This window comes from Pan troglodytes, chromosome 19, assembly GCF_028858775.2.
Source record: "Pan troglodytes isolate AG18354 chromosome 19, NHGRI_mPanTro3-v2.0_pri, whole genome shotgun sequence".
Classification (NCBI taxonomy): Eukaryota; Metazoa; Chordata; class Mammalia; order Primates; family Hominidae; genus Pan; species Pan troglodytes.
This window is the reverse complement of record NC_072417.2, coordinates 32,273,072-32,294,821: the sequence shown is the minus strand read 5'-3', so window position 1 is coordinate 32,294,821 and position 21,750 is coordinate 32,273,072. Positions and strand designations below refer to the sequence as shown.

General features: G+C 40.9%; 1 long non-coding RNA gene across 3 annotated transcripts in view; it reads left to right on the top strand.

The window, feature by feature from the left end:
* The first annotated feature begins 2,078 nt into the window (after positions 1 to 2,078).
* Positions 2,079 to 21,750, top strand: part of LOC107969188 (uncharacterized) — a 50,167-nt gene continuing 30,495 nt past the window's right edge. For 2 of the 3 annotated variants that reach the window (XR_008540389.1, XR_008540390.2), the window contains exons 1-4: positions 2,079 to 2,223; positions 4,929 to 4,982; positions 10,280 to 10,410; positions 11,693 to 11,888. This is a non-coding gene — a long non-coding RNA (uncharacterized LOC107969188). Of the gene's footprint in view, positions 2,224 to 4,928; positions 4,983 to 10,279; positions 10,411 to 11,692; positions 11,889 to 13,200; positions 20,293 to 21,750 lie in introns of those variants that run through there. The other variant, XR_001710851.3, reaches the window with a different exon arrangement.

Sequence of the window (21,750 nt, the reverse complement as noted above, 5' to 3'; positions counted from 1 at the left end):
TGGATATTGATTGCTTTCTCTGGGTTTGGGATGTTCTCTGTTATTATCCCTTTGAATAAACTTTTTACCCCTATCTCTTTCTCTAGCTCCTCTTTGTCCAATTTGCCACTCTGTGCCTTTTAAGTGGAACATTTAGACCATTTACATTCAACGTTAATATTTATATGTGAGGTTTTTAATCCTGTTGTGATGTTGTTAGCTGGTTTCTTTGTAGTCCCGATTTGTGTAGTTGCTTTATAAGGTCTGTGAACTATGTATAATACTTAAGTGTGCTTTTGTGGTAGCAGGCATCATTCTTTCATTTCCATATTTAAAACTCTCTTAGGATATCTCGTAATGCTAGTCTAGTGGTAAAAAATAAGGTCCTTTAACAATTGCTTGCCTGGAAAATATTTTATTTCTTCTTTGTTTATGAAGCTTAGTTTGGGAAGACATCAAATTCCTGGTTGGACTTCCTTTTCTTTGAGAATACTGAAAATAAGTACTCAATCTCTTCTCATTTGTAGGGTTTCTGCTGAGAAGTCCATTGTTAGCCTAATGGGGTTCCCTTGTAAGTGATCTGACACTTTTCTCTAGGTGTCGTTTAACATTTTTTCTTTAGTATTGACTTTGGATACTCTGGTGACTATGTGCCTTGGTGACATTTGTCTTGTATAGTATCTTGCAGGTGTTCTCCAGGTTTATTGTGTTTGGATGTCTACCTCTCTAACAAGATTAGGAAAACATTTTTGAATTATTCCTTCAAATAAGTTTTCCAGTTGTTTACTTTTTCTTCTTCTCTCAGGAATTCCAATCTTTTGTAGATTTGGTTGCTTAACATAATCCTATGTTTCTAAAAAATTTTACTCATTTTTAAACAACTCTTTATTTCTGGGTGACTGAGTTAGTTAGAAATATTGGTCTTCGTGCTCTGAAATTCTTCCTTGTGCTTGATCTAGTCTGTTGATAGAGATTTCCATAGTATTTTGAAATTCCGTAAGTGAGTTTTTCAATTTCTGAAGATCTGATAAGTTTTAAAAAGATGCTTATCTCTTCCTTCATTTTCTGGATTGCTTTAGTAGTTTCCTTGCGTTGATTTTCAGCCTTGTCTTGGATCTCGTTGAGCTGCCTTGCAATCCATGCTTTGAATTCTCTGTCATTTCTGAGCTTCCTTTTTTGTTAGGGTCCATTGGTGGAGAGCTAGTGTAATCTTTTGGTGGTGTCACAACATTCAGATTTTTCATGGTGCTGGAATTCTTACACTGTTTCCTTCTTATCTGGAGAGGCTAGCACTTCTAATTTTTGTAATTAATTTAATGTGGAAAGAATTTTTTTTCTTTGCCTTTCTCCCCCACCCCATCTCTAGCAGGGTATAGCTACAGAGTATGTTGAGTAGGGCCTTCTGGCTTTGCTTCTGTAACCCTATGCACTTCTGTTGGCAGGTTTTACATCGGGCTGTGATATTTGATCTACAGGCCAGTAGATGGCGCTTAAGGGTAATTGTCAGCTGCGGCACAAGCAGATGAGTACGTAACTGATCTTTGTTTACTGTGAAGTTCTCTCTATTGTCTCAGGAGGTGGGCTGGGCAGTGGAGAGCCCCCTACCCTAAGCTTTCCTGTTCTTGGAGGGTAGCTGGAGCCCCTAGCTTGCCTAAGAAGGCCCCAATAGTGAGTGCAGGCACCAGCCCTGATGACAGTGGCTGGGTGGCTCCCGGTGAAATGCGCTGAGGTCTCTTTGGGGTGAGGAGGTTAGGGGGCCGTACTGGCTCCCCATCCTACATAGGCAGGAACATGATCTGTTTGCCTATCACACCCCTGTTCTGGGCGGGGTTGGTGACTCCTAGTTCAGACACACATAGCCAATCTCTGGACCCCTATGTGGTTGAGAGCCACAGGAAACTGTTTTGTGAGTCTCCGTGGGAGTGGTTTGGGGGCAAAACTTTGTAACTCATCCCAATAGAGATAGCTTTGTGGCTCCTCTGTTTTCTGATGTGGTAGCACTGCTGCTTCATGTGAAGGGTGGGGCGGGGAGAGCTCCACCCCAAACCCTTACATGGTTGGTTATGGTGGTGTCCGCTGATTGGGTCCACCTGACCTCGGCCGCCCCGGAGGAAGTTATCGGGTGGCAGCAGAGTTGGAACGGGATAGGTAGTTCCCCGTTTCCAGGACCCCAGACGGCCTGCTGGGACAGTGTATATGAGTCCGGAATGGGCTGGACCAGGGTCAGGCTAGCCCAGACTTCAGGTACGGGCTGTGATGAGGAGGAGTGGGCTAGTCCCCCGGGTCCGTCACCGCTGAACTCTCAGGTGAGGGCAGGCAGAGCACTTGGGCGATGGAATCCCAAGGAAGATCAAAAGCTTGGGGGGTTGGGTTTTCAGAAGGGCTCTGGGCTGCAGCTGAAAATGTTTACATGGGGCAGGGTGGCTGTGCTGTGGGTCTTTCACCGGAGAGGGCAGGACCCCTCAGCTGGGACAGTGGGGACGGGGCAGTCCTGCACTTCCCTCCCACGCAAGCAATGCTGGATTTCACTGTTGCGGGCACACAAAGGTGCAAAGCCTCCTCTTCCCACGCTGGCCTGGGGGTGGTAGGGATGGAGCCAAAATCTTGTTGCTGGCCTCAGGGAATTGGGCTCTCAAAGGAACCGAGCCATGGCCATAATTTCAGGAAGGCCTTTGTGGGCCGGAAGCCAGCGAGCCCCATTTGGCAGGGGACAGCAGACGCGGGAAGTCCTCGGTTACACAGTCTCCTCCTTCTTACCTCAGCTGAGACATCAGTGCTGAAGGCACAGGAAGGTGTCCAGCCTCCTTGTTCCCTCCCAGACCCGGGGGCAACAGGGGTGGAGGGGGAGGCAGAGGCAGCAGAGATCGAAAAGGGCCTGTCAGCTACCTCAATGGGTTCTGCACGCAGAGGAACACCAAGTCTCGACCGCGGTGTTCGGGCAGGAATGGGGCGGGTGCACTGGGTGCCAGAAGGTGGTGAGCCTCATAGTGTATGCAGAGAGTTGCCCGGTGTGCAGTCTGTCCACTGCTCCCCCATATCTTGGCTGTGACATCCATGCTGGAGGTACACACAAATGTGTCCAGTCTTCTTGTTCCCTCCTTGGCCTGAGGGCAGCAAAAGCGGAGGCAGCGGCAGTGACGACTGTGGAGGGCTTGTCAGTTACCTCTGGGGAACTTGATCCTGGAGGAACGCAGAGCCATTACGAGCCACAGTGTTCAGGCGGGGTCAGGGCAGCTGTGCTAGGAGCCCAAGCCTGGGACCCTGTCTGGTGAGGAGCAATGGGGATGGGGATGTTGTGCAGTGTGCAGTTTGGCCTCTCCTCAGCACCACAGCTGCACCACAACCTAGGGTTGTGCAGAAGAAGCTGGCCCCACTTGTTGGCAGGGCTGCATGGGGATCAAAGGCCCAGGGGTTCCACGTGGGCTTGAGTGTGCCTCTGCATAGACCCTCTGTAGGTCTGGAGGCCTACACAGTGGGGTGGGGGTTGGTCAAGGGACTCTCCCATACCCTCAATTGCAAAGATCTGTGGTAAGTGTAGATTCCCCAGGGACTCTTTCTCTGCCTTAGGGAGCTTCTCCCAGCTCCAGCTCCGCCTCTCTCTGTTCTCTGTGGGTCCCATCACTTCCTTGAAGAAAATCCTAGCATGATCTCAGCCTATTCACTTGTAGAGTTAGTATTTACTCACTACTTTGTGTTCCTCTCTGAGAGAGAGGCAGGCACTAGCTGCTTCTACTCAGTCATCTTGAACGGGAACCTGATACTCTTCTTTTTTTCTTTTGAGGCAGGGTCTTGCTCTGTAACCCAGGCTGGAGTGCAGTGGTGTGACCTCAGCTCACTGCAGCCTCAACTTCCCAGGCTCAGATGATCTTCCCACCCCAGCCTCCTGAGTAGCTGAGACTACAGGCACACATCACCATCCCCAGCTAATTTTTGTATTTGTTGTAGAGACAAGGTCTCCCCACGTTGCCCAGGCTGGGCTCATGTTTCCCAGGCTGGGCTGCAACTCCTGGGCTCAAGCGATTCACCCACCTCAGCCTCCCAAGTTGCTGGGATTACAGGGAGGGGCCGATACTCTTTTTCTGATAAATGACTCAGTCTTTTTGTGTGGCTGCCAATGGAATCTGTTTTTACATTCCGACAAGTATATTTTGGGTTATGTCCCAGTGTTGACTACTCAGTGTTAAGCTTCTCAGACACACGGTAGGCCTCTATGATATATAGATTCAGGTGTTCTTTTAGTTTGAACACATTTTATTCCATTATCATTCTAAATATTTGCTCCATTCTACTGCTTTATTTTACTCTTTGACAGATTCCAATTATATATACACTGAAAATCCATTGACTATCTTCTCGTTAATCTGTTTTTTTCATTTTTTAAAAAATAGTCTTTTATTTTTTAGAGCAATCTTAGATTCCCAGCAAAATTGAGGGGAAGTACAGAGTTCCAGTACACACCCCGCCCAGCACATGCAGACTCTGCCCCCAACCCTCTGCTTCTTAATCAACATCTTTACCAGAGTGGTACATTTGTTAGAATTGATGAACCTACATCGACATATCATTATCACCCAAAGCCCATACTTTACATTAGGTTTCTCTCTCAGTGTTGTACATTCTATGGATTTGGACAAATTATTTTTTAAATTTCATTTCAATAGTTTGTTGGGGAACTATTGTGGTTTTTGTTTACATAGATAAGTTCTTTAGTGGTCATTTCTGAGTTATTGGTGCAGCCGTCATCCGGGCAGTGTTCACTGTACCCAATGTGGAGCCTTTTATCCCTCACCACCCCTATTCTTCCCCCTAAGTCCCCAAATTCCATTGTAACATTCTTGTGCCTTTGTGTCCTAATAGCTTAGTTCCCACTTATATGTGAGAACGTATGATATTTGGTTTTTCATTCTTGAATTATTGCACTTAGAATAATGGTCTCCAACTCCATCCAGGTTGCTGCAAAGGCCATTATTTTGTTCCTTTTTCTGGCTGAGTCATATTCCATGGTATGTATATTTTATTTATATATATACATATATACACACACACACATACACACACATATATATATGTGTATATATATGCCAACATCTACTTTTTTTATTTTTAAATTATGGCCATTCTTGCAGGAATAAGAATGGTAAGGTGGTATCACATTGTGGTTTTGATTTGCATTTCCCTGGTCATTAGTGATGTTGAGCATTTTTTTCATATGTTTGTTGGCCATTGTATATCTTCTTTTGAGAATTGCCTATTTATGCCCTTTGCCCACTTTTTGATGGGATATATATATATATATATACACACACACATACACACACATATATACATATATATGCATATATATGTGTATACATACTTATATATACATGTATATATATACATATAAAGAAAATGTGGTATATATATACCATATTTTCTTTATTCACTTGTTGGTTGATGGGCATTTAGGCTGGTTCCATATTTTTGCAACTTCAAGTTCTCCTGCTAGAAACATGTGTGTGCAAGTGTCTTTTTCATATAATGATTTATTTTCCTCTGGACAGATATTAGGTAGTGGGATTGCTGGATCAAATGGTAGATCTACTTTTAGTTTTTTAGGGAATCTCCATACTGTTTTCCATAGTGGTTGTACTAGTTTATATTCCCACTGGAAATGTAAAAGTGTTCCCTTTTCACCACATCCATGCCAACATCTATTTTTTTTTATTTTTAAATTATGGCCATTCTTGCAGGAATAAGAATGGTAAGGTGGTATCACAGTGTGGTTTTGATTTGTATCTCCCTGATCATTAGTGATGTTGAGCATTTTTTCATGTTTGTTGTCCATTATATATCTTCTTTTGAGAATTGTTTGTTTATGTTCTTTGCCCACTTTTTGATTGGATTTTTTTTTTTTTTGCTAATTTTTTTGAGTTCCTTGTAGATTCTGCATATTAGTCCTTTGTTGGATGCATAGTTTGCAAATGTTTTCTCCAACTCTGGGTTGTCTGTTTACTCTGATTATTATTTCTTTTGCTGTGCAGAAGCCTTTTACTTTAAGTCCCAACTATTTTTTATTTTGTTGCATTTGCTTTTGGGTTCTTGGTCATAAATTATTTGCCTAAGCCAATGTATAGAAGAGTTTTTCTGATATTATCTTCTAGAATTTTTATGGTTTCAGGTCCTAGATTTAGGTCTTTGATCCATCTTTAGTTGATTTTTATATAAGGTGAGAGATGAGGATCCAGTTTCTTTCTTCTACATGTGGCTTGCCAATTATTGCGGCACCATCTCTTGAATAGGGTGTCCTTTCCCTACTTCGTGTTTTGTTTGCTTTGTCAAAGCTGGGTTGGCTGTAAGTATCTGGGTTCTCTATTCTGTTCCATTGGTCTATGTTCCTATTTTTATACCAGTATAGTTTGAAGTCGGGTAATGTGTTGCCTCCAGATTTGTTCTTCTTGCTTAGTCTTGCTTTGGCTATGCATGCTCTTTTTTGATTTCATATGAATTTTAGGATTGTTTTTTCTAGTTCTGTGAAGGACAATGATGGTATTTTGATGAGAATTGCATTGAATCTGTAGATTGCTTTAGGCAACATAATCATTTTCATAATATTGAATGATACCCATCCATGAGCATGGAATGTGTTTCCGTTTGTTTGCATCATCGATGATTACTTTCAGCAGTGTTTTATAGTTTTCCTTGTAGAGATCTTTCACCTCTTTGGTTAGGTATATTCCTAAGTATTTAACTTTTTTTTTTTTTTGCAACTGTTTTAAAGGGGGTTGAGTTCTTGATTTGATTCTCAGCTTGGTGTGCAGCAGTGCTACAGATTTACATACATTGACTCTGTATCCTGAAACTTTACTGAATTCATTTATAAGATCTAGGAGCTTCTTAATGAGTCTTTAGGGTTTTCTAGGTATACAATCATATCATCAGTAAACAGTGACAGTTTGATTTCCTCTTTACAGATTTGGATGCCCTTTATTTCTTTCTCTTGTTTTTCTGTTTCCCCTTATTTGTCCTCTTGTCATAGATTTTGAGTACTATGTTGAATAGAAATGGAGACAATAGGCATCATTGTTTTGTTCCAGTTCTCAGGAGGAATGCTTTCAACTTCATCCAAGCCTTCCCTAAAATCCTTGTATAAGCACTGGTAATAGGATAGGGAAGTTTCGGTCCTGCTAACTCCTGTTCCTACTCCTACTCTACCTCATATTGGGTTGGCAGTCTACAAGCACGTCAGCCTTTGAATTGGTGCCCTGGAAGTTTTCTCTCTAATCCAATGGCACGATCTCCAAAGTTATCAGAAACTTGCATTTAAGAGTTCTTTTCATGAACCCCTCCAAAGAAGTAATTCTTGAACTGTAGCTGATTATAACTCACTTTTTTTTTGAGAAGGATCAAAGCCAAACATCAATTGTGGATGACAAAAGTCTTAAGACAGACATAAAGACACAGTTGACAAGGAAATTAGGTTATTTATTATTTTAACATAATAATCATACATTACTGACAACATATATTAAGACACATTAGAATTTTAGGAATTTCATACAATCCTGGAACACATATTAACGACACATTTATATAAATATAACCCAAAGGAAGCTTAACACCACCTCAGATTTGACAATGCTTCCGGTATAATTCTTTTTTTTTTTTTTTTTTTTTTTTTGAGACAGTTTCACTCTTGTTGCCCAGGCTGGAGTGCAATGGCACGTTCTCAGCTCACTGCAACCTCTGCCTCCTGAGTTCAAACAATCCTCCTGTCTCAGCCTCCTGAGTAGCTGGGATTACAGGCCTGTGCCACCACACTGGCTAATCTTGTATTTTTACTAGAGATGGGGTTTCTCCATATTTGTCAGGCTGGTCTCGAACTCCCAACCTCAGGTGATCTGCCCGCCTTGGCCTCCCAAAGTGCTCGGATTACTGGTGTGAGCCACTGTGCCCAGCCACTTCCTGTATAATTCTAACATTACAAATAAGCCTAATAAGCCCAGCATGTCTCTCTTGAAGTTCAGGGAATCCATTTCCCAATAAGTTCCTCATTTCCGTTTGAGAACTCCTCAGCCTGGAGTTCATTGTCCATATCACTATCTGCATTTCAGTCAAAACCATTTAACCAATATCTAAGAGCCTCCAAATTTTCCCTCATCTTCTTGTCTTCTTCTGAACCCTCAAAGCTCTTCCAATCCCTGCCTGTTACCCAGTTCCAAACCTGCTTCCACACAAGAACTCACTATCACAAGGACAGTACCAACAGGGATGGTGCTGTCATTCATGAGAAATCTGCTCCCATGATCCAATCACCAGCAACCAGGCCCTACCTCCAACACTGGGGATTACATTTCATGAGATTTGGGTAGGGACATATGTCCAAACTATATTAACCACATATATCTGTTTCTCCAGGATTGGTCCCTGGTGACTTATTTAGTTGTTTGGTGTGGTCATGTTTTCCTGGATGATCTTGATGCTTGTGGATGTTCATCAGTGTCTGGGAATTGAAGAGAGGTATTTATTGTAGTCTTCACAGTTTGGGCTTATTTGTGCCCATTCTTGTTCAGTATTTCCAGGTATTCAAAGGGACTTGGGCCCCAAGCCCAACAATGCTGTGGCTTTTGTAGACTTGTAGAGGTACCACCTTGGTGGTCTTGGATAAGGTCTGGAAAAAGTCTGTAGATTACCAAGCAGAGACTCTTGTCCTTTTCCCTTACTTTCTCTTAAATAAATGGAGTCTTTCTGTCTGTGGTCAGCCACCTGGAACTGGGGGTGTGGTGATACAAGCACCCCTGAGGCCACCACCACTGAGACTGTGCTGGATCATACCTGCAGCCAGCATAGCACTGGGTCTTGCCCAATGCCCACAATAACTACAATCTGGCTACCATCTATGATCACTCAAGGCTCTAAGACTATACAATCAGCGGGTGGCAATGGCAGCCAGGTTTGTATCCTTTCCTTCAGGGCAGCAAGTTTCCCCAGGCAGGTCCAGAGATGCTGTCTGTGAGTCAGGAATTGGAGGCAAAAACCAATAAATAATAAACATCAGAGAAGAAATAAATAAAATTGAGACTTTAAAAAATAAAATAAAAAAGATAACAAAAGGAACAGTTGGTTTATTTATTTATTTATTTATTTATTCATTTATTTTTGAGATGGAGTCTTGCTCTGTCACCCAGGCTGGAGTGCAGTGGCGCCATCTCGGCTCACCGCAAGCTCTACCTCCTGGGTTCACACCATTCTCCTGCCTCAGCCTCCTGAGAAGCTGGGACTACAGGCACCCGCCACCACGCCCTGCTAATTTTTTGTATTTTTAGTAGAGATGGGGTTTTACTGTGTTAGCCAGGATGGTCTTGATCTCCTGACCTTGTGATCCACCCACCTTGGCCTTCCAAAGTGCTGGGATTAGAGGCGTGAGCCACCGTGCCAGGCCTGTTTTTTTTTTATTATTTTTGAAAAGATACATAAAGCCAGGCACAGTGGCTCATGCCCAGCACTTTGGGAGGCGAAGATGGGAGGATTGCTTGAGCCCAGGAATTCAACATATGCAAATCAATAAACATGATACATCATGTCAACAGGATCAAAGACAAAAACCATGTGATCATTTCAAGAGATGCTGAAAAGGCATTCAATAAAATTCAACATTCCTTCATGATAAAAACTCTCAACAAATTGGGATAGAAGAAACATACCTAGACATAATAAAGGCTATATGTGACAAACCTACAGTTAATATGATAATATTACATTTCCAGCAGGAGTGTAAAAGTATTTCCTTTTCACCACATGCATGCCAACATCTGTTAATTTTTTATTTTTAATTATGGTCATTCTTGCAGGTGTAAGGTCATCTTGTTGTGGTCTTAATTTGCATTTCCCTGTCCATTAGTGATGTTGAGCATATTTTCATATGTTTGTTGGCCATTCGTATATCCTCTTTTGAGAATTGTCTATTCATATCCTTTGTCCACTTTTTGATGGGATTCTTTGTTTTTTTCTTGCTGATTTGTTTGAGTTCCTTGTAGATTCAGGATATTAGTCTTGTCAGATGCATAGTTTGAAAATATTTTCTCCCACTCTGTGGGTTGTCTGTTTACTCTGCTGATTATTTCTTTTGCTGTGCAGGAGGTTTTAGTTTAATTAGGTCCGGTCTATTTATTTTTGTTTTTGTTGCATTTGCTTTTGTGTTCTTGGTTATAAACTCTTTGCCTAAGCCAATGTCCAGAAGTGTTTTTCTGGTGTTATCATCTAGAATTTTAATGGTTTCAGGTCTTAGATTTAAGTCTTTAATTCATTTCCTTTTCCCTAGAGACAATCAAGCTTTCGATGATCATGTGATGAGGTTTCCAGTCAGTTCCAGGTGAAGACACCACTGGCCATCAGGAAGCTACCCTCTCCCCACCAGACAGAGCAGGATGAGAGTTCTATAATCCTCAATAGGTAGGGACGGGGCTCCAAGTCAGCATGAAGCAGTTACAGAAGAAAGACCCTCAGTCCCCCTGCCTCCCATAAAGATTTATGGGGATCACATCTCTCAGAGGGGAAATGCACAGGAGAACTGGGCCTGGAGGCAGAGAACCTAACCCCACCTCTCCACACCCAAGTAGTAAAGGGATCAGAGGCTATTTTCTTTGTAACTCCCCCCATCTTTTCTGCATTGCAGATGAAAAATGAAAGTACCTCTGATTGACCAAGTCTTCATGTATAACTTTGTAACTTTACTTCAGACTCTGATTGGTCACCTTCCACAACCAATCAGACTGGTTATGGGCCATTATTTCATTTACATAGGGTGTAAATCAAATAACCAATGGGAAACCTCTTGAGGGTATTTAAACTCCAGAAAATTCTGTAACCCCTGCTCTTGAGCCACTTGCTTCAGCCCACTCCCATTCTGTGGAGTGTAGTTTCATTTAAATAAATCTGTGCTTTTCTTTCATTGCTTTGTGCATTTTGTCCAATTATTTGTTCAAAACACCAAGAACCTGGACACCCTCCACTGGTAACATCATCAGTAATAATTATGATTATTATTTTAAATTGCATGCCACAGAAATAACCAAATTTCCTTGTCAACTGTGTCTTTGACTACGGCTATCCTAAGACTTTTTTCATCCACAAATGTTGTTTTGCTGTGATCCTTCCAAAAAAAGTTACTAATAATCAGCTACAGTCCAAGTCTTGTTTCTTTGGAGGAGTTCATTAAAAGGACTCTTGAATGCAGGTTTCTGATAACTTTGCAGATTGTACCATTAGATCAGAGAGAAAACTTTCACTGCACTTATTGAAAGGCTGATATGTTCATAAAGATTGCTAATGCAATATGAAGCAGAGTGAGAGTTGATTGCATTGACAGAACTAATGGAAGACTGAAATAATTTTTATGGCTTTTTTTGTTTGAAATATTGCTGATTCTTTTTGTTTTGTTTTTTGGAGTCTGAAGAATTGTTTTCTTTTGAGCTATTTATAACCTTGAAACATATTTTAAGTGTATTAAGTAAATATACGTTTATAAACAGAATTTGAGTCATATTTTTCTCTCTGCCTAATTTCTCCAGAATTTGTAAACTATTTGTAAATATTCTTAATTCACAGCAATGTATTTGATTGCATATGGTTCATAATAACATGTTTTTGATGCAGGGTATTTTCTTGATGCCTTTGTGGGACTTGTGACTGGAGTGCCTTGTATACTCAGTCCACTGTGCTCAACCCCTTGCAGGAGGGAGCACTCAATTGAACAAGTGCAGGAACCAGCTGGCTGCCTCAGCACTGACAGAAGCAAATTCCATTTGCTTGGACCCACTGCATTCCATCCCTTGTGGAAGAGAGCATGTAAGCAAGTGAGTGCAGGAACTGGCTGGCTGCTTTGGTGCTGGCAGGAGCAAACACCATGAAGGCCCCATGGCAGAGTCCAGGTAGGGGTGCCTGCAACCCCAAGGCCCCAGAGGGAATGTTACAGTGCTCTCTTAGCTCCACCTTTCACAGATAGCACTGTGTTATCAGCTCAGTGGGCCCTTTGACTCATCAATAGGGCTGCTGCCCTCTGCCAGTGAGAGCAAAGGGCCAGTGTGACAGCCCTTTTGGGTACCTGCACTTGGTGGGTCCCCAATTTTTGTCCAGTGCCAAAGAAGAATGAGGTTGGCCAGGCATGGCGGCTCATGCCTGTAATCCCAGAACTTTGGGAGGGCAAGGTGGGTGGATCACAAGGTGAGGAGTTCAAGAGCAGCCTGGCCAACATGGTGAAACCCCGTCTCTACTAAAAAAAAAAAAAATACAAAAAATAGCCGGGCATGGTGGCATGCACCTGTAATCCCAGCTGCTCAGGAGGCTGAGGCAGAAGAATTGCTTGAACCCAGGAGGTGGAGGTTGAAGTGAGCCGAGATCGCGCCACTGTACTCCAGCCTGGTGACAGAGCAAGACTCCATCTGAGTAAAAAAAAAAAAAGCAAGAATGTGGTCAGGTCACACAGATGAAGGATGGTGAAGGTGGAGTTTACTGAGTGATGAAAGTGGCTCTCAGTAGACAGAAGAGCTGGCAAGGTGGCAAAGGATGGGAAGGGCAGGTTTCTCTCTCCTGAAGTCAAGTCACCACTCTGCCTCTCTCCTCCAAAGTCAAGTTGCCCCTCTCTGACATCCAGCCATCATCTATGTAGTCAATTCATCTTTCCCCAATGTCCAGCCACTTCTTCTCCCTCCTGGTTGAGGGAGGGAGGTTGAGGTCTTTATAGGCACAGGATGGGTATGGGCAAGCCATAGGTAGTTTTGGAAAAGGCGACATTCCATTGGTAAAGATATTATTCAGAAAGAACCAATCAGGAGAGAGTAGGCAAACAGGAATAGAAGTTCTCACTTTGGGCAGTGGGTTTAAGGATATTTCTGGCTTGAAGGTGGGATTTCCACTGGGGACCCGCCCCTGTCTGCTTAGAGTTTCTCTGCTTCCAAAGATTGTGTTTCAGAAGAAAAGTCTATATTAGATTAACGTCTGATTCTTGGGCAGCCACGTGGTCACCCATGGTATGGAGCTGCCTATGACACCCCTCCTCAGCATGAAGCAGCCAGAAAGATTGATGACCAGATTCCTCATGTCTGAGGAATTGATAAATAGAAAGTGGGGGCTGAAACTGACCCAATAGTCTCATAGACTGATCTTTTTGATAAACATAAAAATTGACCCTTCTGGTCTTAAAGCTTGAAACTTATATTTGTTTTATCTGCATTCCTTCCTCAGGACAGGACCTTCGGGCCTCTAAAAAAAAAGGATCAAAGAACTGAAACTCACCAGATCACCTCACCAGATGCTAGACCCCTCATTCACCATGTTTGCTTCCTTGCCTCTCCCTAGTTCTTATTTTCTTACACATTGTTACATTTCTTCCCTGCTATATCAACCCCTAGTTCTAGTCAGTCATGGAGATGGATTTGAGACTGATCTCCCATCCCCTCAGCTGCACCACCTGATTAAAGCCTTCTTCCTTGGCAATAATCATTGTCTCAGTCATTGGCTTTCTGTGCAGGGAGCAGCAGGACCTAGACTAAACCCCTGGTGTTTTGGTAACAAAATAAGCCAGGCACAGAAAGACAAACATCACATGTTCACACTTATTTGTGGGATCTAAATACCAAAACAATTCAACTCATAGAGATAGAGAGTAGAAGGATTATTACCAGAGGCTGGGAAGTGTGGTTGAAGGAGTTGGTGGGCAGTGGGGATGTAGAATGTGTACAAAAAAAGGAATAGAATGAAGAAGTCCTAGTATTTGATAGCACAACAGGGTGACTATAGTCAATAATCATTTAACTGTACATTTTTAAATAACTTAAAAGGTGTCATTGGGTTGTTTGTAACACAAATGATAAATGCTTGAAGGAATTGCTACTCCATTTTCCATGATGTGATTATTGTGCATTGCATGCCTGTATCAAAATGCCTCATGTACCTCATAAATATATATACCTACTATGTACCCACAAAAATTTTTTAAGAAAATATACCACTGCTTTTCCATTTGTCAAGTGAAAAACTTCTGGGTTATTTCCAGGTTTTGACTATTATGAATAGAGCTATTAAGAATAATAAAATACCATGGCCAGCATACTGAATGGGGAAAAGTTGAAAGCATTCCTCCTGAGAACTGGAACAAGGCAATGATGCCCTTTCACTGTTTTTTTTTTTTTTTTTTTTTTTGCAGCTATTGTACAAGGGGTTGATTTCTTGATTTGATTCTCCCCTTGGTCGCTGTTGATGTATAGAAGAGCTATTAATTTGTGTACATTAATGTTGTATCTGAAAACTTTGCTGAATTATCAGTTCTAGGAGCTTTCTGGAGGAGTCTTTAGGGTTTCCCAGGTAAATGATCATATCATCAGCAAACAGGGACATTTGAGTCCCTCTTTATTGATTCGGATGCCCTTTATTTATTTCTCTTGTCTGATTGCTCTGGCTAGGACTTCCAGTACTATGTTGAGGAGTGGTGAGAGTGGGCATCTTTGTCTTGTTTCAGTTCTCAGAGGGAATGCTTTCAACTTTTCCCCATTCGGTATTATGTTGGCTGTGACTTTGTCATAGATGGCTTTTAATATATTGAGGTATATCTCTTATATGCCAATTTTGCTGAGAGTTTTAATAGTAAAGTGATGCTGGATTTTGTCAAATGCTTTTTCTGCATCTATTGAGATGATCACGTGGTTTTTGTTTTTAATTTTGTTTATGTGATGTATCACTTTTTTTTTTTTAGACAGAGTTTTGCTCTTGTTGCCCAGGCTGGAGTGCAATGGCCCGATCTTGGCTCACCGCAACCTCTGCCTCCTGGGTTCAAGCGATTCTCCTGCCTCAGCCTCCCGAGTAGCTGGGATTACAGGCATGTACCACCATGCCTGGCTAATTTTGTAATTTTTTTCTAGTAGAGATGAGGTTTCTCCATGTTGGTCAGGCTGGTCTCGAACTCTCAACCTCAGGTGATCCGCCCACCTCGGCCTCCCAAAGTGCTGGGATTACAGGGGTGAGCCATCGCACCCGGCTGTGTCACATTTGTTGACTTGCATATATTAAACCATCCCTGCATCCCTGGTATGAAACCCACTTGGTCATGGTGGATTATCTTTCTGATATGTTCTTGAATTTGGTTAGCTAGCATTTTGTTAAGGATTTTAGCATCTAATGTTCTTTATGGATATTGGTCTGTAGTTTTCTTTTTGATTATGTCCTTTCCTGGTTTTGGTATTAGGGAGATACTAGGTTCATAGAATGACTTAGGAAGGGTTCTCTCTTTCTCTGTCTTGTGGAATAGTGTCAAAAAGATTGTTACCAATTCTTCTTTGAATGTCTGGTAGAATTCTGCTGTGAATCCGTCTGGTCCTGGACCCTTTTTTTGTTGGTAATTTTTAAATTACCATTTCAATCTTACTACTTGTTATTGGTCTGTTCAGGACATCTAATTTTTCCTGATTTAAGCTAGGAGGGTTGTGTCTTTCCAGGAATTTATCCATCTCTTCTAGGTTTTCTAGTTTACGCATGCAAAGGTGTTCATAGTAGCCTTGAATGATCTTTCACATGTCTGTGGTGTCAGTTGAAATCTCTTCCGTTTCGTTTCTTACTGAGCTTATTTGGATTTTCTCTCTTCTTGGTTAATCCTGCTAATGGTATATCAATTTTATTTATCTTTTCAAAGAACTAGCTTTTTGTTTCATTTATCTTTTGTATTTTTTTGTTTTAATTTCATTTAGTTCTGCTCTGATCTTGGTTATTTCCTTCCTTTCTTCTGGGTTTGGGTTTGATTTGTTCTTGTTTCTCTTGTTCCTTGAGGTGTGACCTTAGATTGCCTGTGCTCTTTCAGATTTTTTGATGTAGGCATTTAGGACGATGAAATTTCCTCTTAGCATCACCTTTGCTGTGTCCCAGAGGTTTTGATAGGTTGTGTCACTATTGTCATTCAGTTCGAAGACTTTTTAAATTTTCATCTCGATTTCATTTTTGACCCAATGTTCATTCAAGAGCAGGTTATTTAATTTCCATGGTTTTGAAGGTTCCTTTTGAAGTTTATTTCCAGTTTTATTCCACTGTGGTCTGAGAGAGTGCTTGATATACTTTCAATTTTCTTAAATTTATTGAGGCTCATTTTGTGGCTATCATATGGTCTATCTTGGAGAAAGTTCCATGTGCTGTTGAACAGAATGTGTATTCTGCAGTTGTTGAATGGAATGTTCTGTATATATATGTTGAGTCCATTTGTTCCAGGATGTAGTTTAAATCCATTGTTTCTTTGTCAGTTTTCTGTCTTAATGACCTGTCTAGTGCTGTCAGTGGAGTATTGAAGTTCCTCAGTGTTACTTTGTTGCTGTCTATCTCATTTCTTAGATCTATTAGTAATTGTTTCATAAATTTGGGACCTCCAGTGTTAGGTGCATGTATGTCTAGGATTGTGATAGTTTCCTGTTGGACAAAGCCTTTTATCATCATATAATGTCCCTCTTTGTGCTTTTTTAAATTATTATACTTTAAGTTCTGGGATACAAGTGCAGAATGTGAAGGTTTGTTACATAGGTATACACGTGCCATGGTGGTTTGCTGCACCCATCAACCCATCATCTACACTAGGTATTTCTCCTAATACATCCTTCCCCTAGCTCCCCACCCCCTAACAGGCCCCGTTGTGTGATGTTCCCCTCTCTGTGTCCATGTGTTCTCATTGTTCAACTCCCACTTATGAGTGAGAACATGTAGTGTTTGGTTTTCTGTTCCTGTTAGTTTGCTGAGAATGATGGTTTCCAGCTTCATCCATATCCCTGCAAAGGACATGAACTCATCCTTTTTATGGCTGCACAGTATTCCATGGTGTACATGTGCCACATTTTCTTTATCCAGTCTATCATTGATGGCATTTGGGTTGGTTCTAGGTCTTTGCTATTGTGAACAGTGCTGCAATAAACATACGTGTGCATGTGTCTTTATGGTAGAATAATTTATAATGTTTTGGGTATATACCTGGTAATGGGATTGCTGGGTCAAATGGTATTTCTGGTTCTAGATCCTTGAGGAATTGCCACACCGTCTTCCACAATGGTTGAACTAATTTATGCTCCCACCAACGGTGTGAAAGCGTTCCTATTTCTCCACATCCTCTCCAGCATCTGTTGTTTCCTGACTTTTTAATGATCGCCATTCTAACTGGCATGAGGTGGTATCACATTGTGGTTTTGATTTGCATTTCTCTAATGACCCAGTGATGATGACCTTTTTTTCATATGTTTGTCAGCTGCATAAATGTCTTCTTTTGAGGAGTGCCTGTTTACATTCTTTGCCCACCTTTTGATGTGGTCGTTTGGTTTTTTCTTGCAAATTTGTTTAAGTTTTTTGTAGATTCTGGATATTAGCCCTTTGTCAGATGGATAGATTGCAAAAATTTTCTCCCATTCTGTAGGTTGCCTGTTCACTCTGATGATAGTTTCTTTTGCTGTGCAGAAGCTCTTTAGTTTAATTAGATCTCATTTGTCAATTTTCGCTTTTGTTGCCATTGCTTTTGGTGATTTAGTCATGAAGTCTTTGCCCATGCCTGTGTCCTGAATGATATTGCCTAGGTCTTCTTCCAGGGTTTTTATGATTTTAGGTATTGGGTTTAAGTCTTTAATCCATCTTGAGTTACTTTTTGTATAAGGTGTAAGGAAGGGGTCCAGTTTCAGTTTTCTGCTTATGGCTAGCCAGTTTTCTCAACACCATTTATTAAAGAGGGAATCCTTTCTCCATTGCTTGTTTTTGTCAGATTTGTCAAAGATCAGATGGTTGTAGATGTGTGACATTATTTATGAGGCCTCTGTTCTGTTCCATTGGTCTATATATCTGTTTTGGTAGCAGTACCATGCTGTTTTGCTTACTGTAGCAATTGTAGTATAGTTTGAAGTTGGGCAGCTTGATGCCTCCAGCATTGTTCTTTTTGCTTAGGATTCTCTTGGCTATACGGGCTCTTTTTTGGTTCCATATGAAATTTAAAGTAGTTTTTTCTAATTCTGTGAAGAAAGTCAACAGTAGCTTGATGGGGATAGCATTGAAACTATAAATTACTTTGGGCAGGATGGCCATTTTCATGATATTGGTTCTTCCTATCCATGAGCATGGAATGTTTTTCCATTTGTTTGTGTCCTCTCTTATTTCCTTGAGCAGTGGTTTGTAGTTCTCCTTGAAGAGGTCCTTCACATCCCTTGTAAGTTATATTCCTAGGTATTTTATTCTATTCGTAGCAATTGTGATTGGGAGTTCACTCATGATTTCGCTCTCTGTCTGTTATCAGTCTGTAGAAATGCTTGTGATTTCTGCATATTGATTTTGTGTCCTGAAACTTTGCTGAATTTGCTTTTCAGCTTAGGGATATTTTGGGCTGAGACAATGGGTTTTTTGAAATATACAATTATGTCATCTGCAAACAGAAACAATTTGACTCCCTCTCTTCCTATTTGAATACGCTTTATTTCTTTTGCATGATTGCCCTGGCCGGAACTTCCAACACTATGTTGAATAGGGGTGGTGAGAGAGAGCATCCTTGTCTTGTGCTGGTTTTCAAAGGGAATGCTTCCAGCTTTTGCCCATTCAGTATGACATTGGCTGTGGGTTTGTCATAAATAACTCTTATTATTTTGAGATATGTTCCATCAATACCTAGTTTATTGAGAGTTTTTAGCATGAAGGGGTGCTGGGTTTTAACGAAGGCTTTTTCTGCATCTATTGAGATAATCATGTGGTTTTTGTCATTGATTCTGTTTATGTGATGGATTACGATTATTGATTTGTGTATGTTGAACCAGCCTTGCATCCCAGGTATAAAGCTGACTTGATCGTGGTGGTTAAGCTTTTTGATGTGCTGCTGGATTTGGTTTGCCAGTATCTTATTGAGGATTTAGCCTCAATGTTCATCAGGGATATTGGCCTGACATTTTCTTTTTTTGTTGTGTCTCTGCCGGGTTTTGGTATCAGGATGATGCTGGCCTCATAAAATGAGTTAAGGAGGATTCCTTCTTTCTGTTTTGTTTGGAATAGTTTCAGAAGTAATGGCACCAGCTCCTCTTTGTACCTCTGGTGGAATTCAGCTGTAAATCCGTCTGGTCCTGGGCTTTTTTTTTTTTATTGGTAGACTATTAATTATTGCCTCAATTTCAGAACTTGTTATTGGTCTATTCAGGGATTTGACTTCTTCTTGGTTTAATCTTGGGAGGGTGTATGTGTCCAGGAATTTATCCATTTCTTCTAGATTTTTGAGTTTATTTGCATAGAGGTGTTTATAGTATTCTCGGATGGTAGTTTGTATTTCTGTGGGATTAGTGGTGATATCCCCTTTATCATTTTTTATTGTGTCTTTGATTCTTCTCTCTTTTCTTCTTTATTAGTCTGGCTAGCCATCTATCTATTTTGTTAATTTTTTCAAAAAACCCACGCCTGGAATAATTGACTTTTTGAAGGGTTTTTTTATGTCTCTATCTCCCTCAGTTTTACTCTGATCTTAGTTATTTCTTGTCTTCTGCTAGCTTTTGAATTTGTTTGCTCTCACTTCTCTAAATTTCTACTCTGATCTTAGTTCTTTTAATTGTGATGTTAGGGTGTCTATTTCATATCTTTCCCGCTTCCTCCTGTGAGCATTTAGTGCTATAAATTTCCCTCTAAACACTGTTTTAGCTGTGTCCCAGAGATTCTGGTACATTGTGTCTTTGTTCTCATTGGTTTCAAAGGACTTCTTGATCTCTGCCTTAATTTTGTTATTTACCCAGTAGTCACTCAGGAGCAGGTTGTTCACTGTCCTTGTAGTTGTGCGGTTTTGAATGAGTTTCTTAATCCTGAGTTCCAGTTTGATTGCACTGTGTTGTGAGAGACTAATTGTTATGATTTTCATTCTTTTGCATTTGCTGAGGAGTGTTTTACTTCCAAATATGTGGTCAGTTTTGGAATAAGTGTGATGCGGTGTTGAGAAGAATGTATATTCTGCTGGTTTGGGGTGGAGATTTCTGTAGATGTCTATTAGGTTCTCTTGGTTCAGAGGTGAGTTCAAGTCCTGAATATTCTCGTAATTTTCTGTCTCATTGATCTGTCTAACAGTGACAGTGGGGTGTTAAAGTTTCCCACTATTATTCTGTGGGAGTCTAAGTCTCTTTGTAGGTTTCTAAGAACTTGCTTTATGAATCTGGGTGCTCCTGTATTGGGTGCATATATATTTAGGAGAGTTAGCTCTTCTTGTTGCATTGATCCCTTTACCATTATGTAATGCCCCTCTTTGTCCTTTTTGATTTTTGTTGGTTTAAAGTCTGTTTTATCAGAGACTAGGATTGCAACCCCTGCTTTTTTTTTTTTTTTTTTTTTTTTTGCTTTCCATTTTCTTGGTAAATATTCCTCCATCCCTTTATTTTGAACCTATGTGTGTCTTTGCATGAGAGATGGGTCTCTTGAATATAGCACACCAATTGGTCTTGACTCTATCCAATTTGCCAGCCTGTGTCTTTTAATTGGGGTATTTAGCCCATATACATTTAAGGTTAATATTGTTATCTGTGAATTTGATCCTGTCATTATGACGCTAGCTGGTTATTTTGCCCATTAGTTGATGCAGTTTCTTCAGAGTGTCGATGGACTTTATAATTTGGTATGTTTTTGCAGTAACTGGTACTGGTTGTTCCTTTCCATATTTAGTGCTTCCTTCAGGAGCTCTTGTAAGGCAGGCCTGGTGGTGATAAAATCTCTCAGCATTTGCTTGTCTGTAAAGGATTTTATTTCTCCTTCGCTTATGAAACTTAGTTTGGCTGAATATGAAATTCTGGGTTGAAAATTCTTTGCTTTAAGAATGTTGAATATTGGCGCCCACTCTCTTCTGACTTGTAGGATTTCTGCAGAGAGATTTGCTGTTAGTCTGATGGGCTTCCCTTTGTGGGTAACCCGACCTTTCTCTCTGGCTGCCCTTAACATTTTTTCCTTCATTTCCACCTTGGGGGATCTGATAATTATGCGTCTTAGGGTTGCTCTTCTCAAGGAGCATCTTTGTGGTGTTCTATTTCCTGAATTTGAATGTTGGCCTGTCTTGTTAGGTTGGGGAAGTCCTCCTGGATAATATCCTGAAGTGTGTTTTCCAACTTGGTTCCATTCTCCCTGTCAGTTTCAGGTACACCAATCAAATATAGGTTTGGCCTTTTCACATCGTCCCATATTTCTTGGAGGCTTTGTTCATTCCTTTTTATTCTTTTTTCTCTAATCTTGTCTTCATGCTTTATTTCATTAAGTTGATCTTCAATCTCTCGTATCCTTTCTTCTGCTTGATCAGTTTGGCTATCAATATTTGTGTATGTTTCACAAAGTTCTCATGCTGTGTTTTTCAGCTACATCAGGTCACTTATGTTCTTCTCTACACTGGTTATTCTAGTTAGCAATTCCTCTAGCATTTTTTTCAAGGTTCTTAGCTTCCTTGAATAGGGTTGGAACATGCTCCTTTAGCTCGGAGGAGTTTGTTATTACCCACCTTCTGAAGCCTACTTGTGTTTATTTGTCAAACTCATTCTCCGTTCAGTTTTGTTTCCTTGCTGGCGAGTACTTGTGATCCTTTGAAGGAGAAGAGGAATTCCGGTTTTGGGGATTTTCAGCCTTTTTGCGCTGATTTTTCCTCATCTTTGTGGATATATCTAGCTTTGGTCTTTGATGTTGGTGGCCTTCCAGTGGGGTTTCTGTGTGGACGTCCTTTTTGTTGATGTTGATGCTTTTCCTTTCTGTTTGTTAGTTTTCCTTCTAACAGTCAGGCCCCTCTGCTGCAGGTCTGCT